Source organism: Eubalaena glacialis, chromosome 7 (genome assembly GCF_028564815.1).
Source record: "Eubalaena glacialis isolate mEubGla1 chromosome 7, mEubGla1.1.hap2.+ XY, whole genome shotgun sequence".
Lineage (NCBI taxonomy): Eukaryota > Metazoa > Chordata > Mammalia > Artiodactyla > Balaenidae > Eubalaena > Eubalaena glacialis.
The window spans coordinates 92,277,482-92,305,387 of record NC_083722.1 but is presented as its reverse complement, the minus strand read 5'-3'; the positions used below and the strand labels follow the sequence as shown (position 1 = coordinate 92,305,387).

Genomic DNA, 27,906 nt, shown 5'->3' with positions numbered 1-27,906 from the left:
CTGTTCTCCCTCCCATTCATTTCTCTCCTCACAAAGACACTGCTTTCCTGAAATTGCTGTTTCTTTCCAAACCAACTTTTTCATACACACACACACACACACACACACACACACACACACACAGTCATTACGAGTACACGGCAATGTTCTACACATATTTTAAAACTTAACCTAAGTGAGACCTATCCTACCCATCATACTGCAATTTGTATGTTTAATTCAATAGTTTTTTTAAACATGCACATCAGGATTATGTGAAGGGGTAAGACAGGTTTTTAAAATTATGGAACATTTCAGGTGTACCAAAAAGAACGAGGACAAATATAATAAACACATCCATCACACAGCGTAAGAAACAAAACATTAAAGATATAATCAGGTTGATTTTCAAAGGCATTTTGCACAGTCTTCAGGAGTTTTGCATCCCTAAAGTCTATATGAGTAGTTTCAGAACAAGCATCAACTCTTGGCTACCATGCCTGGAAGTCATTAGTGAATTTTTCTGTAACTTCTCTGACAGTTCTTCAAGCAGAGGAACGGAAAATGTCTATGTTCTCCTTGATCCTATCACACTTCGGGGACAATTAACTGCCACAAGAAATGTGGTACCTTGACTTTCTAACCTAACAGCACTTTTTTCCCATGTAACATCCTCACTTAATGCCGCAAATACAGCCAAATACGACCACCACCATCACTATCATTACCGTCATCATCACCATCATCATCAACATCATAGAATGAGCCTTAACATGTGTCAGGAGCTACACTAAGCATTTTACTTGTACTATAAAAAATAATGCTCATAAAACCCTATGACTTAGATATTACTACGTCCATTCTGCAGATAAGGCAACTAAGTCAGAGAGACGTTAACAAACTGCCAAAGATCAAAAGATAGTAAATGCTGGAAACTAAATTTGAAGTCCACGTGTCTGAATCTCAACCTCTGATCTTAACCATTACATAAATATTACATTAGAAAAAAATTCCACTTTCAATCATGCAGAGTAACTGCTACCACATTATCTCTCCCACTGTAATTAACTAGAAAATTAGACAAAATATATGAAACAACAGTTTTCAGTCATTAAACAATAGGCATTTCAGGACTGTGATCCCTGAAGGAAGAGAAACAAATGAGATGAGCAATATAGCCACCTAAGAGTTCTGCCTAGAAGTACTTTCCAGATTGTGAGGCAGAGAGGGGCAACCTAGGCAGAGCAGAGCAATCTCAGTGAGCTGAGAAGAAAAGGTTGGAATTTGGGGAGAATGAGGTAGTTAGAATATGTAAGACAGAGTACAAGAAAGGAAGGAGTTGTGCAAAAAAGAAGAAATCTGAAATCTTCCTATGGGTCTCCCTGAGTCTTTAGCTCAATAGCAATACACAAATGCAGAGGGTGAAACTCTGCAAGGCTGGGCAAAGAATAACTACCAGAGAAGAATGACTACCAGGAAAAAAACCTCTACTGGGAAGCTGTAAGCAGAACAGCTTTCAGAGCTCACAGAGCGCAGGGAGACAAAGTCCAACCTGCCTGAGACTTCATTAAACACCTGCAGCATTCCGTGGAGACTCCAGAAAGGCCATACCTACTGTCCAGAAAGGTATGGCCTTTGTGGAGAGTAGGGATAAACCAGGCCTAGGATAAGACTACACAAGATCCACTCTCACAAAAAAGAAAAACAACCTCAAAAGAATCAAGCTGATCCCCAAGTAAACTAACTGCCTGCCAGGAGAAAACTCAACCTTTCTTAAAGGAAGGCAACAAAATCCAGAGACGCAACAGCATAATATTCACAATGATTATCATCTAATAAAATATTACTAGATACGTGGGCAGGAAAGACTCAGCAGGCCTGGGTTGCTCAAACCCTGCACATTCCAAAGGTAGGCCTGTCTTCAGGACTGACCTTCATTGGTTTCTAGGCGATAACCTCTGAGCCCTTGGAATATTCTGCTTGATAAGAGTGTTTTTGTATGTCTGAGCTCTTGAGCCACACTGTCTTATGGTGAACATCTCTTTCTGTATGCCTGAGGCCTTGGGCCATGCTGTACCAGTTTACCAGAAAACTTTACCCTAGAAAAGTTTTCCTAACTTTTGTTACCTTTTTAAACTCTTTTCCTCACTTTTGTGATTTAGGGTGAATACCTGTTTTTGCTGGGGGGGAAAGGGGTGGGGGAGTGGGTGCAGTCAGAGCGGCTAAGGTCAGTCACAGGGGCATGACACGACCTCCAAAAAAATTCCAGAGCAGTAAGGCTCAGGTAAACATCCTCGGTTGGCAACACTTTCCATGTGTTACTACACATTGTTGCTGGAAAATTAAGTGAACCCCAATGTGACTCCACTGGAAAGGGACACCTGAAAGTATTGCACTTCTTTCTACATGAACCAGTAAATTAATAGCTGGCACATCTCTGGATATAAAGATACCAAAATTTCAGACTACAGAGAAAAATGGCTGTAAAATTGACAGGTTAAAAATACAGAATGGGGAAAGACTTATTGAATGAATCGATGAATCAATATTTAAGTTATACTTTATAAAACGTACCATAAGCCTGGGTCATCAGACACTATGAATGCATCATGTTGGGAAGATGATCAAAAGTCTGTGGAGAACTGATTCTTTGAGAGGGAAATCAAGAAGTTGCCCTTTCACACAATTACCTGACGAATGGTATGTAGCTCTTCTCCTGGTTTCTAGGAGCCAATCATATACCATTTAACCCACCGACAGAAGGTTAAATGAAACAATACTCAATCGTTAATATTGATAAGCATATAATATCTTCCAGGGACACTTAAATTAAATACTTAATAGCCCTCCATTAAGTTTCTGTAGTTAATGTGTCCCTAAAAAAGAACGGATCAGCAACCCTCTTCCAGTGCCCTATTACAGAATTTTATCTGTGATCCTTAAGTATTTTCACTTTTTGTTCATAACACCAACCAAAAAAAACAAAAGCACCCTCTGAAAATTACTGATTTTCCACTGTACTTAACTCTATAAACTCTAATCAACTTATAAGTAAGTTTTTTTTTTAATAATTTTACTTATTTTTGGCTGTGCTGAGTCTTCGTTGCTGCGTGTGGGCTTTCTCTAGTTGCGGTGAGCGGGGGCTACTCTTCGTTGCGGTGTGCGGGCTTCTCATTGCAGTGGCTTCTCTTGTTGCGGAGCATGGGCTCTAGGCGCATGGGCTTCAGAAGTTGTGGCACGTGGGCTCAGTAGTTGCGGCACGTGGGCTCAGTAGTTCCGGCACACGGGCCCTAGAGTACGCAGGCCTCAGTAGTTGTGGCGCGCGGGCTCTAGGGCATGCGGGCTTCAGTAGTTGTGGCGCGTGTGGGCTCTAGGGCATTCAGGCTTCAGTAGCTGTGGTGTGTGGGCTCAGTAGTTGTGGCTCGCGGGCTCTAGAGAGCAGTCTCCGTAGTTGTGGCACATGGGCTTGGTTGCTCTATGGCATGTGGGATCTTCCCGGATCAGGGATTGAACCCGTGTCCCCTGCATTGGCAGGCGGATTCTTAACCACTGCGCCACTAGGGAAGTCCTGTCAGTAAGTTTTTAAAAAGAACAGTTTTGCATGCTCCATTCATACTTCACTGGACATAATAAACTTCATACCTTTTAAAGAAATCTTAAATATTTGGCTGCTAGATAACTCCATAAAAGCTGCTAATGGTTCAAGAAACCCGTGGTCCAATGTCAGATCTACGAGCAGCGTTTGATAATCTTCCTTTTCCGTTAAAGCAACAGAAAACAATTTGGAACACAAGGAAAAATGGCCTAGGTCTTTCCAGCGGTAAAATCTATTTTAAAAATCCTTATGCTTGTGCCTCTGATATAAACTGAATTTGTAAGTGGCTCCAAGAAAGGGAATGATATTCATGCCCAAATACACTAGGAAATATAAGAGCACTTCCAGGAAGGAACAATTATTCCACTCGGTGTAAATAAATGCATAAATGATAGAAAAGACTGTGTACACATTCTACCTACTGACCAATCAAATTTTCCTTTCATTTTACTTTATCTTTCTTAATTACCCAACTGTGTCAATGAAAAGTTACCTTGTAGAGTAACACAGAAGGATGAGAAAATCCTGTCTGAGTCAGGCTTCCAAATGCTAAGCGTGTTCACTGCTGGGCCAATTTCCCTCAGTCCTGAACTCTGGACACCCTTACGATTCCAATCATAAACGTTTCCCATTGTCTGCCCAGCCCACTGAGTGGGAGACCACAAAATGATTTTAGGATGTGTCAACTGAGGACAAGAAGGAAACCAACGAGCTAAATCGCTTACACTCATGACCCAATCCTTACTCTTCACTGAAGCCCAAGAAAAACAGTAACTTTATCATTAACTCATAACACACAGAATTCTGTTGATATTACCCATATTTGCAACAGAACTTCAAGAAAGAAAGTGAACTGTATCTAAAAATATATATCAGAAAAACCCTATGAGACAATTTAGGCAACAAACAACTAGAAGTTCTAAGAATGAAATAATAACCAGTGAAAGAAAAATCAAGCTGTGAAAATTAAAAATTGACAGAAGGAAAGAAATAGTCTATTTAGAGTTAAATCAATACTTAAAAACTTGGTCCTTCAGACATATTTTATAACTCTGCTTCTCTTCTCTACTATCTCTGTCTCTGAGAGCAAACATCTCAAAACTTGCCTTCTCCAGATACGTTAACAAGGCGAGTCCCTCACTGACAAACCCTTTTACCTTTTCAAAGCATTTCTACAACTGTAATCTAATTTTTCATTACACCATCCCTATGAGATTGCACCATTCCCATTTTAGACCAGCCTGCTAGTGTCAAGCACCTTGGATAAGGTCACTGAGCTATTTTGGGACAGAGCTAAGACTCTAACTCACTATCCTCATTCTTTCCACAATATGGCACTATTTTGCTTATTCTCCTTACCCCATTTCTATTTTTATCATTGCCCCATTTGTTTCTCCAAAGTTTCTACTAACCTAACGTTCTACTCAAAGCATATGGGGTTGCAAAGGACAGAAACCCACTGAGGGGGGTACAACGAAGGAGAAATGATAAGGACACAGCAGGCCACCTCACAGTTGCCTTAGGACAGGAATTATACAGCTGGGACCCTGGGGACTGGAATTGGGATGAGGTCAAAGTCAAAGCCCCCTTGCCGTCTCTCTCATGGGGCATCTTGTTGCATTCTCATGGCATCTGTGCTTCGCCTCAAACACCTACCCTAGTTAGTCTCTCTTTACGCCGTCGGCATCAGTCCAGACGTGGTCCAAGGTTATCATCAAACTCCCCTACCCCTTCCTCATTCTTCCATGCTTCACAGACTGTAATAAAGTTTGTATCTTTACTCCAACTCTCTCAAGAGTGAGTTAGCTGTCTTTCGGCCAGATGATGGTCGGACAGACTTTGGTTGGATGTCCACCACTGGTTTGATTAGCTATGGGAAAGGGAGAGAACAATACAGCAGGCCAGGAAATCATCCTGGTAACAGGGTAATTCATAGACTGGGGCATTAAAATAATACATTATAACAGAGCAAAATGCTAGTATTGCCATTAACCAAATCCCTCATTTTAAAGATGAGAATTCTGAGGTCTGCATGGTAAAGTGACTTACCTAAGGTGACACAGATGCACCATGGCAGTCATATCTACAGTCCACATATCTGATTCTTTGAAGCCACATATTTTATTCTGAAACCTATCATCTAAACATCAAACCTATCAGCTAAACATCCTGGTATGTCAATAGCAAATCTACCATTAACCACAATGTGTAAATACTCATGAAATATTACTACCTTTAAAGCAGTACACCTCAACCATACATGTCCATTAAAATCACCTGAGGAGCTTCTTAAAGCTCCTCAATGGCCAGTACCCATGTCCCGCCCTAAACCAATTATATTGGAATCCCTGAGGACAGCCTCCTGACACTGGTACTGTAGTTTCTTAAAAGCTCCCCAGGTCACTCTAATGTGCAGTCAGAGTTCAGAATCACTGCTTTAGAATCTTAAAATTAATGTGCAAATATATCTATAGAAATTCTTTAACACCTCTAATTCAAATTCAAAATCAGGAAAATTCTCAAATAATTTAAAATCTTTTAGATCACAAGTTTTACACAAATTTTGGACAGCAACAATTAGAGCTACCATTTACTGCTCATCTCTGTGCTTTACAACTATGAAGTAGATCATAAGCTCCATGAGGGTAAGGACCTCATGGTGTTCTCTGTCATATCCCAATGTCTAGTACAGTGCTTTGTACATTGCAGATGCTTAACAAATGTTTGTTAATCAAACAAATGAATGAATATTCTTATTTATCTCTCATAATGGCTCTTGAAGGTAGGCATTATTATTTCCTTGTCACTAATGAGAATTTTTAAGCTAAGAAAAACTCTAATAAACCGAGAGTAACGCATGTGCTCCACTTATCATACAGAGAATGTTGAAATTACATGTCTTTTCAGAGAATTAATCAAAACTGATCTTTTGATCAAAGATCAAAACTGGTATTTTATACAGATGGCCAATAGGCACATGAAAAGATGCTCAACATCACTAATTATTAGAGAAATGCAAATCAAAACTACAATGAGGTATCACCTCACAATGGTCAGAATGGCCATTATTAAAAACCTACAAATTATAAATGCTGGAGAGGCTATAGAGAAAAGGGGACCCTCCTACACTGTTCGTGGGAATGTAAATTGGTGCAGTCACTATGGAATACAGTATGGAGGTTCCTTAAAAAAACTAGAGTTGCCATATGATCCAGCAATCCCACTCCTCAGCATATACCTGGACAAAACTATAATTCAAAAAGATACATGCACCCCAATGTTCATAGTAGCATTACCCACAATAGCCAAGACATGGAAGCAACCTAAATGTCCACCAAAAGAAGAATGGATAAAGAAGATGTGGTATATATATGCAATGGAATATTACCCAGCCATAAAAAAGAATGAAACAATGCGTGGATGGACCTAGAGATGATCGTACTAAGTGAAGTAAGTCAGACAGAGAAAGACAAATATCACATGATATCACTTATATGTGGAATCTAAAATATGATACAAATGAACTTATTTATAAAGCAGACACAGACTCACAGATATAGAAACCAAATTTATGGTTACCAAGGGCAAAGGGGGTGGGGGAGGATAAATCAGGAGTTTGGGATTAGCAGATACAAACTACTACATATAAAATAAACAACAGGGACTTCTCTGGTGGCGCAGTGGTTAAGAATTCGCCTGCCAATGCAGGGGACACGGGTTCGGGCCCTGGTCCGGAAAGATCTCACATGCCGTGGAGCAACTATGCCCGTGCGCCACAACTACTGAGCCTGCGCTCTAGAGCCCGCGAGCCACAACTACTGAAGCCTGTGCGCCTAGAGCCCATGCTCCGCAACAAGAGAAGCCACCAAAATGAGAAGCCTGTGCAGCAACGCAGCCAAAAATAAATAAATAAATAAATTTATAAAAAATAAACAACAAGGTTCTACTGTATAGTACAGGGAACTATATTCAATATCCTGTAATACCATAATGGAAAAGAATATGAAAAAGAATCACTTTGCTATACACCAGAAACTAACACAACATTGTAAATCAATTATACTTCAATAAAAATTTTTTTTTTAAAAACTGGTGTGTTAAAAAAAGTTATTTTGAATATTAGCTCTATTATTTAATTCCAAAATCTGAGCATATTGCCACCAAATAAATCTTTGGACTGTTCAAATTCACACTGGACAGTAATCTAGGAACCCCACTTATGGCAAACACACTTTAAACTTAAGCCACATATCTAACTCAGTGTGTAAAGTTTTAAGAATTGAACGGAAAAAGTTAACCACATTTAATCTAAAATATGACTCAAAGCTTAGTAAAGCAATGAGTTGGCAAGCAATATTCAAAGCCACCTGAATTATTCCTGAACACTGGCCTTGGTCATTCTCAGTACCAAATCCTTCAAGAAGCTATCAAAATCTGTACTAAGCTTTTGGAAAACAACATCCAATTCTCCTAACTAGCCAATGCCAGGCTCAGGATGAAGGACCAAGGGTAGATGAGCCTGCTTAAAATACTAAGCTTTACAAATAAAAGAAAAACAAAAAGGAGGAGACAGGAGAAGAAAATGAAAATTCCTAACAACATCTTTCCTCACCTCCAGTCAAGCCAAAAAAAAAAGACTGCTAATGCAAACTGGATCTCTATGTATAAACTGGGTTAGAATTTCATAATTCACCGAGATTAAAGAGCTAAAAGCAAAAGAAGTGAAGAGAAACCCATGAAAGAACCTGTGCTTCTTCTTATCTAATTGAAACAATATTTTTGGAAGAACACTTAAAATACACTTAAGAATTTCAGAATGCCATAAAATTGGTATTTAATATCTAAAGAGTAAACAGAATGTTTCTTATGTTAATATAAATGTTGGTGTTCTTAGTACAGTATCTGAGCTAAGATTGCAAGACAGCCCCAGAAACAGGCCTGGTTCAACTGGTGCTAAAAAGTATGCCCACCTGTCAGCAAGGAGGCAGAACGAATGAGACATAATCCAGACTATAGGGAAAAAGCAAACTGCTACTAACAACTACTATTTCATCATCAGGCAAATAAATAAATACTAATGTCGGCCTGATGCTATGGCACGTGCAAAAGCAAAAGTCTTCTACCCACAACATTATGTTCTACAAAGAAAGATATACTTAGTTCCCTAGTGTTTATCCACATTCACGTGACCCTGTGGGTTTTTATTTTTAATTCATAAGTTCTATTACATCACACTTTAATATGAGCAACAGCCTTGTGAAAGAACCATGTGATAAACCAGTTGGGTCCAATGTCTAAGATGCACCCTGATCACAGATGAAGCATCTGGGCATCCTTACCTTAACCCCTCCAATGCACCAGGGTATTATTTAGAAAATTATTGTTTTAGCACCCTAAATGAGACCTTAGTCATGCTGCCCTACAGGTTACTTGAGGAGAGATCAGGGTAAGAAATCAACCACACAGCAATACTGGTTGGGATCATACTACAGTTCAACTCTTGCATAAGAATGTAAGGCGCTGTACTCTCCCCCCGACACAGCTCATTCTTTGTGCTATATTTCCACCACACACTACAGGGTATGCTGATGATGCCAAATAGTTAAGATATTTTCTGAGTCCCTGACTTCTCAGGAACCATCTCCAGTCACTTCTCAGAAGTCAGTGAACCTAGTTCTATCTGTTCTGTGGTTTCTGCTCAGTGCTGCTGTTTTTAATTTATGAAACAGGCTGAGTGGATACAAGAGAACTGCATATCATCACTGGTAGGCACAAAAGAATTCTGAACACCCTTCATTCCCCATAAGACCCTGTTTCCAAGTCCTTTTAACTTTTGCTCTTAAATACCTCTCAGATCCAGTCATTTGCTCTAACTCCACCATAAGTTACCATCCTAGTTAAAGTCACCGTTGTCTCTTGGTTGGACTAACACAAAAACTATCTCACCACTCTCCCCAGATTTCCTCTTGCCCCCAGTCCTGTCTTACCCCACCCACCCCTGCTCAATCTCTTCTTCACACTGCAGCCCAAATGATCTTTCAAAAACCAAACCTGGTCATGTGATCCTTCCACCTACTTGACCCCCGCCCCCTCTTTTAAATTCTATAATGCCTTGCCATTTCGGTTAGGGTAAAGATCTAAATCCTTCCAGGGCAGTCAAGGCCCTGCATGGTGTGGCTTCCTAGCCTCATCCCGCACATGCTCTACACTGAGGTCTATGCTTGTGTTACTCCTGTCTTACTGTTCCTGGAACACATCATACTCCCTTCCCACCCTAAAGCTTTTTGCACATGCTTTTTCTTTCTGAAATATTCTACCAGAACTCAGCATAAAATTTACCTCCTTGGGAAGGCCTTCCCTAACCCTATGGCCAGGTCAAATTCCCTTATTATATGGCCTTTTATAATTTTTTAACAACTATAAATTGGTATTTATTACCTGATTATTTCTTATATATTTATTTGTTTGTTTATTTTTGGCTGTGTTGGGTCTTCATTGCTGCACGCGGGCTTTCTCTAGTTGCGGCGAGCGGGGTCTACTCTTCGTTGCGGTACACAGGCTTCTCATTGCGGTGGCTTCTCTTGGTGCGCAGCACGGGCTCTAGGCACGAGGGCTTCAGTATTTGTGGCACACGGGCTCAGTAGTTGTGGTTCGTAGGCTCTAGAGCACAGGATCCGTAGTTGTGGCACACGGGCTTAGTTGCTCCGTGGCATGTGGGATCTTCCCGGACCAGGGCTCGAACCCGTGTCCCCTGCATTGGCAGGTGGATTCTTAACCACTGCACCACCAGGGAAGTCTGATTATCTGATTATTGGATTAACTTCCATCTCCTCCATTGACTACAAGCTCCATGAGGACAGAGACCCTGCCTGTGTTAACTAAAGTGACCCACTAGTCCTAATTTTCATAGAATAATCCCAGGTTACACTTGTTGTCATAGAATAATTACTAAGCGCACCACCTTTGCCTTCCAAAAGATACCCAGTTAGACTAAAACCTATATGGTTCTCCTGGTTTTGATTCATCACTGAATCCTGGTAACTACTGCTAGAGCAGCTCTATAAAATAATCAATAAATACTGACTGAACTATTGACGAGTATAAAATCTAATATAATCTTGATATGTATTCATATCAAGAAAAAAAAAGATCTACCAAGTAGCTTTCCAACATATCAAACTGCTAAACAGGGAGAACCATCAAATATATAGCCAAGTCTTAACAGTCTTCGGCACTGAGAATAACTTTGCTTAGTTACTAAATACACAATACTTTAGATCAACTCTAGAGAAGCACCATTGTGTCCATATTATTCCAAAATGGGTCACTGGAAGATCAACTGCTTTGATAAGGTCAGTACCTCAAAGGCTGTATAAAGAACACTTTGACCCAAATAAAGGTATCAAAGTGGTTTATCCATCACAGAGGTGCAGCAAAAATGTTCTGCCTTAATTACTGCACTTAGTAAACAAAGGTGTTACCTGTATATATGTCATTGCAGGCAATCAAGACTCATCACATTCAACCATAGGTGAGGAACAAATTAAATTACATTTCCATTTATTAATTGGCTTTAATCAATATAAAAGGCTTTTGTAGGGACTTCCCTGGTGGCGCAGTGGTTAAGAATCCGCCTGCCAATGCAGGGGACACGGGTTCGATCCCTGGTCCAGGAAGATCCCACAGGCCATGGAGCAATTAAGCCGGTGTGCCACAACTACTGAGCCTGCGCTCTAGAGCCCACGAGCCACAACTACTGAAGCCCATGCACCTAGAGCCCGTGCTCCACAACAAGAGAAGCCACCGCAATGAGAAGCCCGCACACCGCAACCAAGAGTAGCCCCCACTCGCCGCAACTACAGAAAGCCCACGTGCAGCAACGAAGACGCAGCCAAAAATCAATTAATTAATAAAAGCCACCAGTTATAAAATATATATATATGGCATTTGTTGCATAACTGCCTTTGACAAGGTAAATGTAAAATTGAGCACAGTTCATGTATCTGCTTTGGGCAATAGCCAACATTTTATCATTAAATCCATCAAAGCAGTAATAGTTTAGGTGAACTATCTCCTAACTATAGCTCTGAATTCCCTATTAATCAGACAGAAAGAAATAAGATATCCACTGACTGCCAAAGGCCATAAAATAACATCGAAGCATTCCTCAGGTCTGAGGTGTGCTAGGTCATCCCTAATACAGCTCCAGAAAGCTACAACGGCACACAGGAATTTTAAATAAAAGAGAAATCGGGCAATAAGACCACCAACCAACACACTGGGGGAAATCGTATAAGTTAAGAGAGAATCTGGCCCAGCTAGAAATACTTTCTTGGAGAGTTTCCCCAAGAAAAGGCAGGCCACTTCAACTGTTTTCCTTTATGATGAAAATTCTGAACAATTTAGGCATCCAAGATAAGAATTTTCAACAGAGAACTAGACAGGGATGAATGTGTAAAAACCTCTTCAAAAGGAAGCAGTGCATCAGAATTTCCTTGCATTACTCATTTTACTGGCTTGTATTTTTTCCTGTCTTAATTACACATGGAACCAATCTAACAATAACTGCGGTTTTAATTACAAGTCCATAGGCTCACAGAGTTTTAAGTAAAGAAGTTCCATCTTTAAACTCTCAGAGATTTGTTCTTTTTTTTTTCTAACATCTTTATTGGAGTATAATTGCTTTACAATGGTGTGTTAGTTTCTGCTTTATAACAAAGTAAATCAGCTATACATATACATATATTCCCATATCTCCCTCTTGCGCCTCCCACCCTCCCTATCCCACCCCTCTAGGTGGTCACAAAGCACCGAGCTGATCTCCCTGTGCTATGCAGCTTCTTCTCACTAGCTAGCTATTTTATTTGGTAGTGTATATATGTCCATGCCACTCTCTCACTTCATCCCAGCTTACCCTTCCCCCTCCCCGTGTCCTCAGGTCCATTCTCTATGTCTGCATCTTTATTCCTGTCCTGCCCCTAGGTTCTTCAGAACATTTTTTTTTTTTTTTAGATTCCATATATATGTGTTAGCATACAGTATTTGTTTTTCTCTTTCTGACTTACTTCACTCTGTATGACAGACTCTAGGTCCATCCACCTCACTACAAATAACTCAATTTCGTTTCTTTTTATGCCTGAGTAATATTCCAATGTATATATGTGCCACATCTTCTTTATCCATTCATCTGTCGATGGACACTTAGGTTGCTTCCATGTTCTGGCTATTGTAAATAGAGCTGCAGTGAACATTGCGGTACATGACTTTTTGAATTATGGTTTTCTCAGGGTATATGCCCAGTAGTGGGATTCAGAGATTTGTTCTTTATACAAAGCTTCAGAGAGAACAGCCTGAGTTCTTAGCATATGGGTTCAAGGGCCTACCTATAAAGTTCCATAAATCTTATTGTTACATGCATAAATTTAAAATGGGCTAAATATATTTTTCCAGAAAAGAATCCTTAGCTTCAAATTATAAATTGGCTCTTGACCCTCAATGTTAAGAACATTTTATTATGAAAGGAATTCCTCATTTCTAAAAACACTCTCAATTAAAACAATAGTAAAATCCCTCAGTTTAAAAAAAAATAAGTTTATTACTTCAAACAGATACCCTGAACCTCAAATTTGCTTTTGCAAGGTAGCTTTTTACATAACTAGTTCACATTAAATGGACTAAATAACTCTATATCTATTCTTCTAAAAATGCATTTATTCACTCACCAAATATTTGAGTGTCTATTATATATCATGAACGTTTTCAGTATTGAGGTATAGTGAACAAAATGAACATTCTTCTTGCCCTTATAGCATGTACTGTCTAGTGGAAAAGATGACAATAAACAAGCAAATAAGCAAATGATGAAAATACGTGCTCACGGATGTTCTTAATCACTATGAAAGAAACCAACAGGTAGCTGTGATTTAGTATAACATCAGGTGGTCAGGGAAGGCCTCACTCTTTTTCCCTCCACCCCAGAAAAAGAGAACAAATCTTTAAATAATCAGAGCTAGTGGGGACTGTAGAGAGCTTCTTGTTTTTAGCTGAAGTGCCTTAAAAATACCAAGTTATCTTCAAAATTTTAGGTAAAATAGTGAATATTTGTTAAAATATTACTTTAAAATTCTAGTTTCTATCTAACAAGACAAAATATCTCAAATCGGGGAAAAATGGAGAGGATGTTAAGAAACATGTGGCAATAGAGGAATTATTTTTCTAATTTGAACTGGTTAGCTAAGACAGCAAAAGGAAATTATCAGGTGAGAAAAAAGTACAAGACAAAATTATGTCATTTTATAGACTCAGTTTCTTGTTAGCTTAAATACAACAAGCGTGAAAGTCAGAGAGTGATTCCTGTAACATCTGTCTCTATGAGACATCCAGAAATTGGCAAGCTTTATTTGAAAACTAGATTTAGAATCACTAGCAGTACACGTGTACTACAGCTGTAAGACCTCCACATATACCCCACCGTGGTTTCACTCTTCTAATGAGTAGAACAAAATTGTTTCACAGCTTTTCAAGTTCAAGGGACAAGATTTGCATGGTGAAGTCTTAGGACTACATCATGCCGGGCTTACCATAAGTCAGCCAACACCCGTGGTTCTCCTTGGACTCAGAACTCCCTCCCTCAGGATGGTCTCTGCCTCTCGGGGCCCCTCTGAGAGCCTTCAGAGGCTCTAGAAAAGCAGAAGAAAACGAATTCGCGAGGATACGCATTAGTGCCAAATGAAAAATCTTGCCCTCATATACTACAAACACAAACCACATTTTGAAACTATCAACTTTTTCTTTTTTTTTTTTTTTTTAAATTTATTTTTGGCTGCGTTGGGTCATCGTTGCTGTGCGCGGGCTTTCTCTAGTTGCAGTGAGTGGGAGCTTCTCATTGCGGTGGCTTCTCTTGCAGCGGAGCACGGGCTCTAGGCGCGCGGGCTTCAGTAGTTGTGGCACTCGGGCTCAGTAGTTGTGGCTCGTGGGCTCTAGAGCGCAGGCTCAGCAGTTGTGGCGCACGGGCTTAGTTGCTCTGCGGCATGTGGGATCTTCCCCGACCAGGGCTCGAACCCGTGTCCCCTGCATTGGCAGGCGGATTCTTAACCACTGCGCCACCAGGGAAGCCCTGAAACTGTCAACTCTTAAGTGCGCTTGTGTACGTAAACTTTCCAAAATTTCAGTTAAAAAATAAACACAAAAATATCAAGTGCTAATGTGTATTTTTTTAAAGAGATTTAAACATAAAAAACTTTTTCAATGTTGGACATGGAAGAATCATAGAGAAAAAATGTAAGTGGTAAACAACGGGGAAAGGGTTGAGGGGAGCCAGAATAAAAAGGGGGGGCCTCAACCCCAAAAGTGTGCAGAGGGTTCAGAGAGATTAATTGTTGATGTGAGGGGCAGGGGAGACAAACCAAACTGGCAAAAATTGATCAAGGAACAAAATATAATACTATCTGTCATGACAAATGGTTATATATATTTTTAGAACTTCAGAAAGATCGTAGAGTTGGCTGTCTCATAGTAAAGAATTAAGCCTCTCAGTGCATGTACTTTTAAACTGTTTAAACGGCTCGGACTACACAAGAGTGACCGATGAAACCGATCTGTGGTGCTGACTCAGTCCTTCCTTCTGGATAGCACAGGGTATATCTGCCTCACAAACTGTTCTACTTCAATTAGAACACAAACAAACAAACCAAAAAAAAATTAGCCTAGCTCATCCATGATGAATATACATTTCTAAGAAAGGGACTTCCCAGCATCAAGGAAACTGTTTGCCTCTTCCTCACTATGGGGAAATTTGTGGTTACTGAAAAAAAAAAAAAAAAAGAGCTATTAGGTCAGTGAAGTTCGTAATAACAGTAATATGAGTAGTAATTCTTGCTTTTTCATGGGATAAAAGTACAAACTGTTAAGAATCAAGGCCTTTATCTTTTTGAGGGTGTGTGTGTGTGTGTGTATACATGTGCGCACTTGCTTTCTGTCATTAAAGGAATTTCTATCAGAATAGAGACTTTTTTAAAAAACAGAATTGCTGTATTCCAATCTTTTTTTGTAAGTCAAGCATTTTTTTTTGAGGAAAATTAGGTATTTTATGATACTTCCCACAAAACCCAGCAAACTCTTTCATACTAAAATAATTATTAAGAGTAAACCACAAGGCTCAGTCAATATCCAAGGAAGATTCTTTTTCAAGCATTAACCTCATTTCAGGAGTCATCTGAAACACAGACCAATATAGCTCCTGTTTCTAAAAAGATTTTTACTGGTAATGAGAATGATAAAACTGCAATTTCTTTCTGAAGGCTATATAAGGATTTATGCAAAGTTCAACAGAAGACAGATTTCCTTGCGTATACAGTGCCAGGACCTAACACAGTTCCTAGCAAGAGGATACCATGCATACATACAATTGAGCAGTCAATGGACAAACGAACAAAGATTAATGTGAGGATTCAAATGAGACAACTTCATAAACTAGATTTTCTTATAGTGAATCTTTTTTTTTTTTTTTTCACTTCTTATGCTACATTTCAGAAATGTTCTCTTCCATTTCTGAGAGTTGTCTGGCTAGAGGAATAGAAGTTTCATGAGAATACAGACCATTACTTAGCACAGAGTCGGCGCTCACTAAGTGTGTGGAGAATTTAATGATCAACACATGAATTAAAACATGAATAGCAAATCAATACATGAATGAATGAATGAATGAATGGTGAAAGAATAAATCATCTCAGTTTCTCTGGACTTGGTTTGTCACCCTCTCCATGAAGCCATATTTGAGTCCCAAGCCACTAGACTATCTTAAAAGGACTTGTCAAAACTTACTTTATTTCACTCCTTGGATTCTCATGAAGAAATGAAGTGGTTTCAAGGGGAAAATATAAACATATGATTGAGAAAAGTTGGTTCAAATCCTACTCCTCTTCCTAGAAGGTCCATGGCTCTTGGCCACAGTTTCTTAACCTTGGCACTACTGACCTTTTGGTCTGGATAATTCTTTGTCGTACAGGCTGTCCTGTGCATTGTAGAATGTTCTGCAGCATCCTCGGCCTCTACTCACTAGATGTCAGTATCACCGTGTACCCCAGATGTGACAACCAAAGCCATCTCTCTAGATGTTGCCAAATGTCTCTTGGGGGGTCAAAATCATCCCCAGGTGAGAACCATTGCTATAGGCAAATTTCTTGGTTATTTAAGCCTCATTTTCTCATTTAAAAATGTATGTAATACCACTTTTCTTAAGTAATGGTCATAATAATTAAATTTAAAATAACTATAATTACAAAAAATTCTGACAACAACAAGACTATAAACATTATTTGAGTGCCCATTATGTGCCAGGCACTGAATAGAGGAGTCATTTAAATTGATTCCTTCCAATCCTTACAACACCCTTATGGATTGTGGGCACTCACTCCCATTTTCACAATAATCACACAAATGAGCGTTGTCACAGCCAAGATTCAAATTGAAGCCATCTGATTTCAAGAGCCCGAGCTCTCACCCACCATACTCTACATAATCAATCTCCAAATACAGCTTGTCATTCAGTAGGTCGTCAACAAATATTTGTCTCCTTCCAACATTTTTCCTAATTTTCTTTCCCTGGAATAATCAGAGTTCAGTGTGTTTCCCTACTGCATGAAATCTGGAAATGATATCTTAAAATCCCCATGTCAATTATATCATAGTTGCCTCTTGCATCAAAGAGGAAATGCTTTACATCCATAATATCTACTGGCATCAACGTTCTCTGTATTCAACTGTAAGTTCCTAAAGATCAGAGATCAGTTTCCACACATAACAGAAGCGCTCATTACATGTTTATGGGTGATAGTGTTGATCTTATACTAGAGAGTAACAAAAATATATTGCTGTTGATTTGACATGTTCAGGGTTTACAATGAAAAGCTATATAGAGAATATTAGAAAGGGTTAAGACAGCTAAACTTCAACTGAAATTGAGCAATTTTATTTTTTTAAATACTAAATTATATCTAATGAATGGGAAGATAAAGAGTCTATAATTGTTCAAGCTTCTTAATGTGGGGCCCTTAGCCATGATGTTTCCACTTGAAACAACAGAATAAAAATGGGGTTGGCTAATGTTAACAGAGCTTTTTCTACAGGATTTAAAAGATCTTACAAGATTAGTCTATAAATGAATTTATTAATCATCATGGAAATAGCATATGACGGTCGAAAAAGTATTTAAAGTTAAAAAAAAAAAAAAAAGAAAAAGGAAAGAAAGGAAACCAAAGGAAAAGAAACCAAACCATGGAGGGACACAAGGAAAAGAAACCAAACCAAAGAGGGACACAAATTTTTATTACCAAATTTCTTTTTTGACTTTTTTCGTATAATGATAGGTTTCTATAATTTATACATGAGAATATTTACTTGAGGATTAGTTTAGTAGAATAAATCCTAATTTGTAGGCCATAACTTCTATTTTCTGTTCCAGTTACTTTCTCTAAGCATGCTGTTTCCCAACCATAAAGTAGTATTTCAAATACTATTCAAGATTCCCTCAGTCCTAGCAAAGGCTCATTTCAAAATCTAATAAAAATGACAAGAACAATATCCATTTTTTAAAATGAAAGAGGCAGTGGTGGAGGTGGGGGGAAGGATCAAGTCCCACCATTTAAAAAGTCAGACATAAAGACCCTTCACACACTCTAAAATGACTATAATTTTAAAAAAACTGAAAATAACAAGTGTTGGCAAGAATATGGAGAAACTGGGAACTAGAACCTTAGTACCTTGCTAGTGGGAATGTAAAATGGTATAGCTGCTATGGAAAACAGTCTAAAAGTTCTTCAAAAGGTTTAACATAGAGTTACAATATGACCCAGCAATTCCACTTGTAGGTAACTACCTGAGAAAAATGAAAATATATTCCAACACAAAAACTTACACACAAATGTTCGGAGCAGCATTACTCATAACAGCCAAAAAGTGGAAGCAACTCAAATGTCCATCAACTCAGGAATAAATAAACAAAATGTGGAATAGTCTTACAATGGAATATTACTTGGCCATAGAAAGGAATGAAGTACTGACACATGTTACAACAAAGATGAACCTTGACAACTTCATGCTAAGGGAAAGAAGCCAGACCAAAAAAAGGCCATATGCTGCATAATGCCATTTATATGAAATATCCAGGAAGCAAATCCATAAAGACAGAAAGTAGATGAACGGTTGCCAGGGGACAGGAGAAAGGGGAGTTGGAACTAACTGCTGAAAGGTACAGGGCTTCTTTTGGAGGTAATGGAAGTGTTCTGGAATTAGATAATAGTGATGACTGAACAAGAAAGTCAAACAAAAAAACCACTTAAGTATATACTTCCAAATGGTGAATTTGATGTTCTGTGAATTACATCTTAATTTAACATAACGCTAGAAGAAAAGGTTAGAGACTAAAAAAGAAAAACACTCAACTTAGAGATGTGCAGTTAGTTCTTCACCCCCTGCAACCACCCAGCACCTGACAGTGGTCTCGAAGAGCTTTCTGCCTTGAAAAATCCACCCCCCCCTTCATTAGAGTGACATGAACAGCTGAAATGAGATGCCAATGTTGAATCTTTAAACATGATAAACGGTAAGGGGAGCAGGGGAAGGGGATTTAAATCCATTACAGAGAAGAGGACCACAAGAAAATAAAAGTGTACTTTTAACAGAAGAACTACTAAGACAGGGAAAGAAACTGACAAAGGGGAGGAAGAGTTTGTCCTAGGAAGAGAAAACAACGTGGAGGCTACATTGCCATTGTCTGTTTGCTCATTTTTGGTGTATCAGTTTGTATAAATAAATGGACATGGCATCCTAGGAGGAAAAAAAAGAGAATACTACAAATCAGACTCAAAAAAACAAAAAAACAAAAAAACCAAAGGTGTCAAATGTGTACACCAGAAAAATAAGAGCTACAGCAGAGGAAATAAATGCACAATTTTCTATCAAGTCACTTCTCAGTTATTTCCTCTTTCCAATCCTCCACAACTATTTCCTGCTAAGCTTCTTCCTTCCTCCCTGCATTTCTTCATTTGCACAGTTTCTCCTCCTGCGCAAACACACCATTCTTCCTCTGCGGCGTGCCAGACCATGAGCTAATATGCCTGTTTCTGCATTCCCCAGTGATAAGCCTCACACCCCACTACCTCGTCTATTTCCTCAAATGTTACCCAGTTATTTTCTATTCCCATCTCAGTCATGCATCCAGTCATTCCCTCCCTCCCATAACAAACGAGTGTGGAGGGGAACTAAATGAAGGCCCAGTGGTGAGCCAAATCTGACAGTACCTCTACTCTTTCAGAACCTATAGTCTGGGGGGTGGGGGGGGAGGGGCATGGAATTCATTAAGTGAGCACAAAAAAAATTAACATGACAAGTGACTTAAAGAATTAAGCACAAGGACCTATGAGGGTATTTAATAAGGGGATAGGGAGGGAAGTGAAGAAGTAGAAGGGAAAGGAAAAAGAGGTCAGGCCTATTTCAAGGAGAAAAAAAACAGCATATGCAAAGGCCCCGTGCAAAGAAGTAGCATAACATATTGGAAGAAATGAACAAAGTCCGTGGTGGTCAAAGCACAGAAAGATTTATGGGAAAGCAATGTGGGAAAATGGGGGCGGAAGGTAGAGGGGTAGGCAAAGGACAGATCATGATCTAGGGTCTTTATCCCAACATTGAGAGAAGGGTTAAAGGGCTATTACAATAATCCAGAGAGAGATAACAGTAGCTGGGCTATGGAAATGGCAGCAGAAATTTTGCGACGTAGACACATCATCAAATAATAATAAAAATGATAATACCAAAAACCATAATGACAACAGCAGCTATCATTTGCTGAAAGCTTATGACGTGCCAAGACCTATGCTATGCACTATAAATATATTATCGTTTTTCTTCACAACTGTGAATGGTAAATATTAGGATTCCTATTTTACAATCGAGGAAACTGAGACTCAGAGTCAGTTAAGTGACCTGGCCGAGATCCCATGCAGCTGATATGTGATATAACAGGAACTGAATAAAGTCTGCCTGGCTTCCACTAATACAACACAGTGTTCTTAGCATAAAAATAATAAAAGTATCAACTATTATGGAGCCAGGAACTGGGCTAGTATGTTGAAAATCAGTTGGGCTTTTAATCTTCCCAACAACTGGGTCATATGGGCAGCAGTAGCCCCACTTTACAGATGGGGAAACTGAGGCAGAGCCAGGTCAGCTAGAGGCATAAACTGGGCCCATTAACAGTTCCCGACTCAGTAAGTCATAGAACTGGGATTCGAATGCAATGAAGACAATAAATTTCTGGAGGGTCTTTCCTTTTCAATCAAGATACAGATTGATTAAAAACTAAAACTATGAGTCAACACTTTACCTACAATCTGTTTAAAGCCTTCTAGAAAATCTAAAATGCATGTTGCTTCTGAAATTCACTTTTGTATTTTTATTGTAATCTCTAACCCACATCATTGGGAGTCCCAGATTTGCATCACTACATATGTCACCACACCACTGACAGCTCATAAAGATAAAGATAACCTTGGCTATAGATGAAAAAATACTGAGTATTTCCACCAAGATGGGCAGAAGAAATGACTTTGACAATCGAGTCATCTATGGGGAATTATATTATTTTTCACAATATATATAATTAAAGTAACACAATTTCAAAATCAAGACTGAAAATAAATGTTACTTACAGCCAAAGAGGATGATGTTAGATCATGAGAATTCATGAAAACAGAAAAGAATGAAAGAGGCTCCCTGAATTCCTAATTTCTCAACTATCATGACCTGTACCCCTTCAAATACATAAATCTGCAACAGGATTTTTTTTTTCGTCCCACTGAGTCCAACAAAATAGAAAATCCTTCCAGTTTGGCCAAAAGAATCCTTTTTTTTTTTCCTATAACCTATGCACTCCCCAAAATTATGTAATGAATGATCCTTAGTATAATAGGAGATGCTATAACAAATATTCCTTTATATGATTTGTAGATATCACCAACCAGACAACAAATACCTCTGTGAATATGAGGGACTTCCCTGGTGGTCCAGTGGTAAAGAATCCACCTTCCAATGCAGGGGACACGGGTTCGATCCCTGGTTGGGGAGCTAAGATCCCACATGCTGCGGGGCAACTAAGCCCGCACACCACAACTACTGAGCTCGGGCACCTCAATGAGAGAGCCCGCGTGCTGCAAACTACCGAGCCCACACACTCTGGAGCCCGCGCATCACAACTAGAGAGAGAAAACCCGCGTGCCACAACTAGAGAGAAGCTCATGCACTGCAACAAAGAGCCCACAAGCCGCCAACAAAAGATCCCGCATGCCTCAACGAAGATCCTGTGTTCCGCAACTAAGAGCCGACACAGCCAAAAACTTAAATAAATAAATAAAGGGGGAAAAAAATCAATGTGTTATGTTATACATTAAAAAAACCAACTAAAGCCCTCTTACCATTAGTAAGAGAAAAAGCAGTAAAAATTAATGTCAAAAAAAAAAAAAAAGAATGTGAGAACATAGGTTAAAAAAAAAAGCCACTTAGGCACAAGATTGGCATTTTATGTTTCCCTGTGTCACCCTAACCTTCAGCTACTACAACAGAGCTAACCCAGTTTTCATTCACATGTGGCACTAAATTGCTTTGATGAAAGCCAAATAATAAGGGGTATACCCTTTAGACCAAAATACAATGCAAATTGCTGCCTATTGCAAGTAAAAATAATTTCTAAACTTAGAATACAAGATTTTCTCTTTGCTAATGCATTTACCGTATATTAGACTCAGAAAACCTACAATAAAAATCTCTTACTAAGTGGATATTGTTTCTGCAACCTTTATCATCTAAATGTGGTCTTGGTGCTTCTGCTTTAATAGCGTAATCCCCAGGCATCACTTGCTGGTGGCATTTGCCCAAGTATTTTGAAATGTTTAGTTTTTGTCTAGGCAACAGATGTGGACTAAGTAACAAGTCAATCTGTCCCAGGATTTGTTTCACAACCACTCCAAAGAGATGTTGCTTGTCAGCTTCACAAACTACAGTGCATCCAAACGGCATTAAACGTTTTACTACCTGGAAAACTATTTCAAAAGATTCCTCACAGGCACGGAAAGAAAAAATCCTGTCAGATCATATCCCCTTTTTCCATCAAAAAGAATTACTGCCATACTCCTTGAAGGAATACCAACTAAACCCAGCCTTCAAAAATAACAACAGAAAATTAAAATTGTGTTTCAAAACAAAGGATTTTATGTGATTTATGATGTAAGGGACCCCTGTCCTATATAATTCGGTATGGTATGCACATGAGCAAAAATAAAGAGAAATCACTTCTCCAAAGACGTACAGATGGCCAACAGCACATGAAAATATGCTCAACATTGTTAATTATTAGAGAAATGCAAATCAAAACTACAATGAGGTATCACCTCACACCAGTCAGAATGGCCATCATCAAAAAGTCTACAAACAATAAATGCTGGAGAGGGTGTGGAGAAAAGGGAACCCTCCTACACTGTTGGTGGGAATGTAAATTGATACAGCCACTATGGAGAACAGTATGGAGGTTCCTTAAAAAACTAAAAATAGAGCTACCATTTGATCCAGCAATCCCACTCCTGGGCATATATCCGCAAAAAAACATAATTCGAAAAGACACATGCACCCCAATGTTCACTGCAGCACTATTTACAATAGGCAAGACATGGAAGCAACCTAAATGTCCATTGACAGATGAATGGATAAAGGAGATGTGGTACATATATACAGTGCAATATTACCAGCCATAAGAAAGAATGAAATAATGCCATTTGCAGCAACATGGATGGACCTAGAGATTGTCATACTAAGTGAAGTAATTCAGACAGAGAAAGACAAATATCATGTGATATCACTTCTATGTGGAATCTAAAAAGTGATACAAATGAACTTATTTACAAAACAGAAGTAGACTCACAGACTTAGAAAACAAACGATGGTTACCAGGGGGAAAGGTGGTGGGGAGGATAAATTAGGAGGTTGGGATTAACAGATACACATTACTTTATATAAAATAGATAACCAACAACCTACTGTACAGCACAGGGAACTATACCCAATACTCTGTAATAACATATATAGGAAAAGAATCTGAAAAAGAATAGATATATAAATATGTATAACTAAATCACTTTGCTGTACCCCTGAAACTAACACAACATTGTAAATCAACTATACCCCAATATGAAATTAAAAATTTTTTAATAAATATAAAAATAAAAAGCATACTTGATATTAGGAGAAATCACAGATAATCTAAAAATATGTATCATATCCTTATAATTTTATGTGTATTTGAAATATGTAAGATTGATTTAAGATACTTGCTATGTACATACATTTGAATTTTATGAACAGATTGATTTTTTAAACAAGAAAGGAAAATTCATTATTTTTTTAAAACCAAAGGTGATCTTTTTATAATATGAAGAGTGATTACATAGTTTTTTTTTTTTAATTGAAGTGTTCTATATCAGGCTTTCTTAAGAAGAGGCAAAGGAACAAATACAAATGATTCCATTTATATGAAGTTCAAGAATAGGTAAAACTAAGTCAGAGTGATAGAGGTCAGACTGATGGTTTTTCTTCTGGGGGGTGGTTACTGGCTGAGAAGGACACGGGAGAACCTTCCACAGTTCTGGAATCGTTCTAATTCTTGATCTGGGTAATAGTCACATGGGTGTGTGTGGGTGCGGGAGGTTATAGGTGTGTGTATAAATAAATAAATAAATAAATAAATCACAGATGCAAAGCAGTCTGGATGACATTACAACTTTTTAAAATGCATGTAAATTTTAATGTTTGTCTATTACCTTGACCAAAAAAAGCTAGCACAACTAAAACGCCAACCAAGGACGTGAGAATCAAATCTCAGTCGTCATAGCTCATTACTAAGGCAAAAGAAGGGAGATGCACATGGCTTATTCTCCAGTGCACAGAAACATCAGTAATCCTTATAATCACCTATCTGAAAAAGGCACTAAGTCAAACTAACACTAGGCCATCTGACTTTTTGTAAAAAAAAAACCAAAAAAGCCAAACACACGAAAAACAATACTTCACACTAAGGGGCCACATTTCTGATTAAGGGCCTGATGCCCAGCCTTGTTCAGGTATAGTAACAGACACCCTGTTAATTCAATAAATCATCCATAAATAGTCACTTGTAAAATGGGAAGCTACTTAGAGCACTACACAATGCATCTCTTTGTAGAGAAAAATTATAGAATATGTGGAAAATAGGGAGCTCCCCCATGATCCTCCCAATTGGGGCTATTTTGCCCAAGGTCAGAAGTTAGGGAGACTCTGGGCTTCCCTGGTGGCGCAGTGGTTGAGAATCTGCCTGCCAATGCAGGGGACATGGGTTCGAGCCCTGGTCTGGGAAGATCCCACATGCCGCGGAGCAACTAGGCCCGTGAGCCACAATTGCTGAGCCTGCGCGTCTGGAGCCTGTGCTCCGCAACAAGGGAGGCCGCGATAGTGAGAGGCCCGTGCACCGCGATGAAGAGTGGCCCCCACTTGCCGCAACTAGAGAAAGCCCTCGCACAGAAACGAAGACACAACACAGCCATAAATAAATAAATAAAATTAAAAATAAAAAGAAGTTAGGGAGACTCTGTAGAAGATGGACAAGGAGGGGCAGCTCGTGGTTGGCTCCGTGGGTGCCACTGCCTCCTACACACGTAAAATATCTGGAAGGCCACGGGCAGGACCTTGTGCACCACAAGAAGTACCTAAATCCTAGTGGAATAAAATGATGTAAGACTCAAACGGCATTCTCGTCTCATTCCCACGCTTCCCTAATTTGAGTAGGTGTCACCCCAACCGCAGCCAAGAAATACTCAAACTATCTGATTAAGATAGCATGGCTCATATATGCAATGGAATATTACTCAGCCATAAAAAGAAACGAAATTGAGTTATTTGTAGTGAGGTGGATGGACCTAGAGTCTGTCATACAGAGTGAAGTAAGTCAGAAAGAGCAAAACAAATACTGTATGCTAACACATATATATGGAATCTAAAAAAAAAAAAAAAAAAAAGGTCATGAAGAACCTAGGGGCAAGACGGGAATAAAGATACAAACCTACTAGAGAAGAGACTTGAGGATACGGGGAGGGGGAAGGGTAAGCTGGGACAAAGTGAGAGAGTGACATGGACATATATACACTACCAAATGCAAAATAGATAGCTAGTGTGAAGCAGCCAAATAGCACAGGGAGATCAGCTCGGTGCTTTGTGACCACCTAGAGGGCTGGGATTGGGAGGGTGGAGGGAGACGCAAGAGGGAGGAGATATGGGGATATATGTATACGTATAGCTGATTCACTTTCTTATACAGCAGAAACTAACACACCATTGTAAAGCAATTATACCCCAATAAAGATGTTAAAAAAAAAGAAAATAGCGTGGCTTACAAGCGAGGGCCCTATGTCGACGCACCACCGTACAACACCAAAATGGCATAAGTTAAAGAAGAGTCCAAGGCTGTCTTGTATACATGAGCCAACTGAGGTTCATTCCAAATTATTTGGAACCCAAGATAGAAATTAATTTCCCCCTTTTTTTTTTGGCCACACCACACAGCATGCGGGATCTTCCCTGACCGGGGATCGAACCCATGGCCCCTGCTTTGGGAGCGAAGAGATTTAACCACTGGACCCCCCCGGGAAGTCCTGAAATTAATTTCTAACAATACTATGTAACACGAGACTCATGTTGTCAAGTACAGATGAACCTATAAGGAAAATAAAGCTCTGCCACATGCTTTATATATACTCTACATTACAGCAGTGGTTCTCGCCCTGTTGCCACTTGGGGAACATTTAGCAGTGCCTGGAGACATTTTTCACAACTTGAGCGGGGGTTGGCATGCTACTGGAATCTGGAGGGTAGAGGCCAGAGATGCTGTTAAATAGCCTATGGTGCACAGGATGGAACCCCCAACAAAGAACTACCTGGCCCCAAATGACAAGAGTGCCGAGGGTGAGAAACTCAGCACTGTAACATAGGTAACCAAAATGCAAAGATTCCGAGAGGTAAATTAGCAAATTAGAAAAGCTAAAGACTTAAACTCATAAAACCAGATGAAACTGTAGAGAAAATAAATAGATGCACAATGAAAAATAAAAGGCCCTTTAAGCTTCCTCTTCAAATATCACACAGCATAAAGGCTTTTCAAAAAAATATGCAGTTAAAATAAGCAAAACTATTTGTTTTAGTGGGGGCGTGGGGAGGAATCTGTAAACAGAATCAATCAACAGGGGATTATGTGAAGAAATGACAAAATCATACTATGAAATATTTCCACATTAAAAATAACGATTTTTAGCTTAATGTCTTGATTTGGAGAGATGGCCACAAAATAGTGTCAGGAGAATAAAGAAAGTAACAGTATACAACATGAGTCCATTTTTGTAAAAATTCAAACAAATAAATTTCTCTGTCTACAGATCCTGTTTGCGTGAGCAAGGGAATGATTGCTGATCCAAAACAAATTATTAATATTGATTTCTTTAGTAGGGCAGGATTCGGGATGGCGAGGAAGAAAATTAACAAATTTTTCTTTATGTTATTATTCCTTTGGAATTAAAAAAAATTTTTATAAAGAAAATTGAACTTAGGAAGGGAGGGAGGGAGAAAAGGATCAAAGAAAGGAAGGAGGAGGAGAAGAGAGGGGCAAGAAAAAAGAGAACATCACTGTAATAGCTGACAGCAAAACTTGAGTCTGTTGTTCCTGTTTTTACCAGTGAGTGCTGCTGTTGACCAATTTCGTGGATAAAAGCAGCAAAACCAAATCTGGGAAAGCAACTCCAAATGTCTGTCACTTTGTTCACTTTCAGGTCCCTTCAGCTAGCAAAGCACAGTTTGGTTCAACTGGCTTGTTTTGTTTGATTTCTCTGATCTGCTGCTCATCTTGAAAAATTCTGCACCAGAGAGTGATGGGATCAACTACAGTCATATCTCATTTCAGACACCAACTTCGCTAGATGACAGCCTCAACTTCTGGCAAGTGAAGATAAGGACTCAGAGCATCAGGCTCCCCTTTAAGGAGTAACTCTCAGGGCACAGCAACTTAATTACCCAAGTCTCATTACCAGAAAATTCTCCAAATACCTCTACTCCACCAGTACTGGAAACTAAGCCCTCCTCTACTGTTGGTCACTATTATTCAATGCATGAAAATGCATTTTCCAAGTTCTACTACACAAATGAAATAGACCCATCATGAAACACACAGGCATTTCTAATAACGCCTCATACATACACACTCACACATGAAT

General features: G+C 39.1%; 1 protein-coding gene across 5 annotated transcripts in view; it reads right to left on the bottom strand.

Moving 5' to 3' along the window:
* MITF (melanocyte inducing transcription factor) overlaps positions 1–27,906 on the bottom strand; it is a 224,191-nt gene that overhangs the window by 143,987 nt on the left and 52,298 nt on the right. Inside the window, exon 1 of one of the 5 annotated variants that reach the window (XM_061197142.1) lies at positions 14,155–14,171. The exons of the other annotated variants lie outside the window; for them this stretch is intronic. The gene's annotated coding sequence lies outside the window, so the exon portion shown is untranslated. Of the gene's footprint in view, positions 1–14,154; positions 14,172–27,906 lie in introns of those variants that run through there. 5 annotated transcript variants of the gene reach the window in all.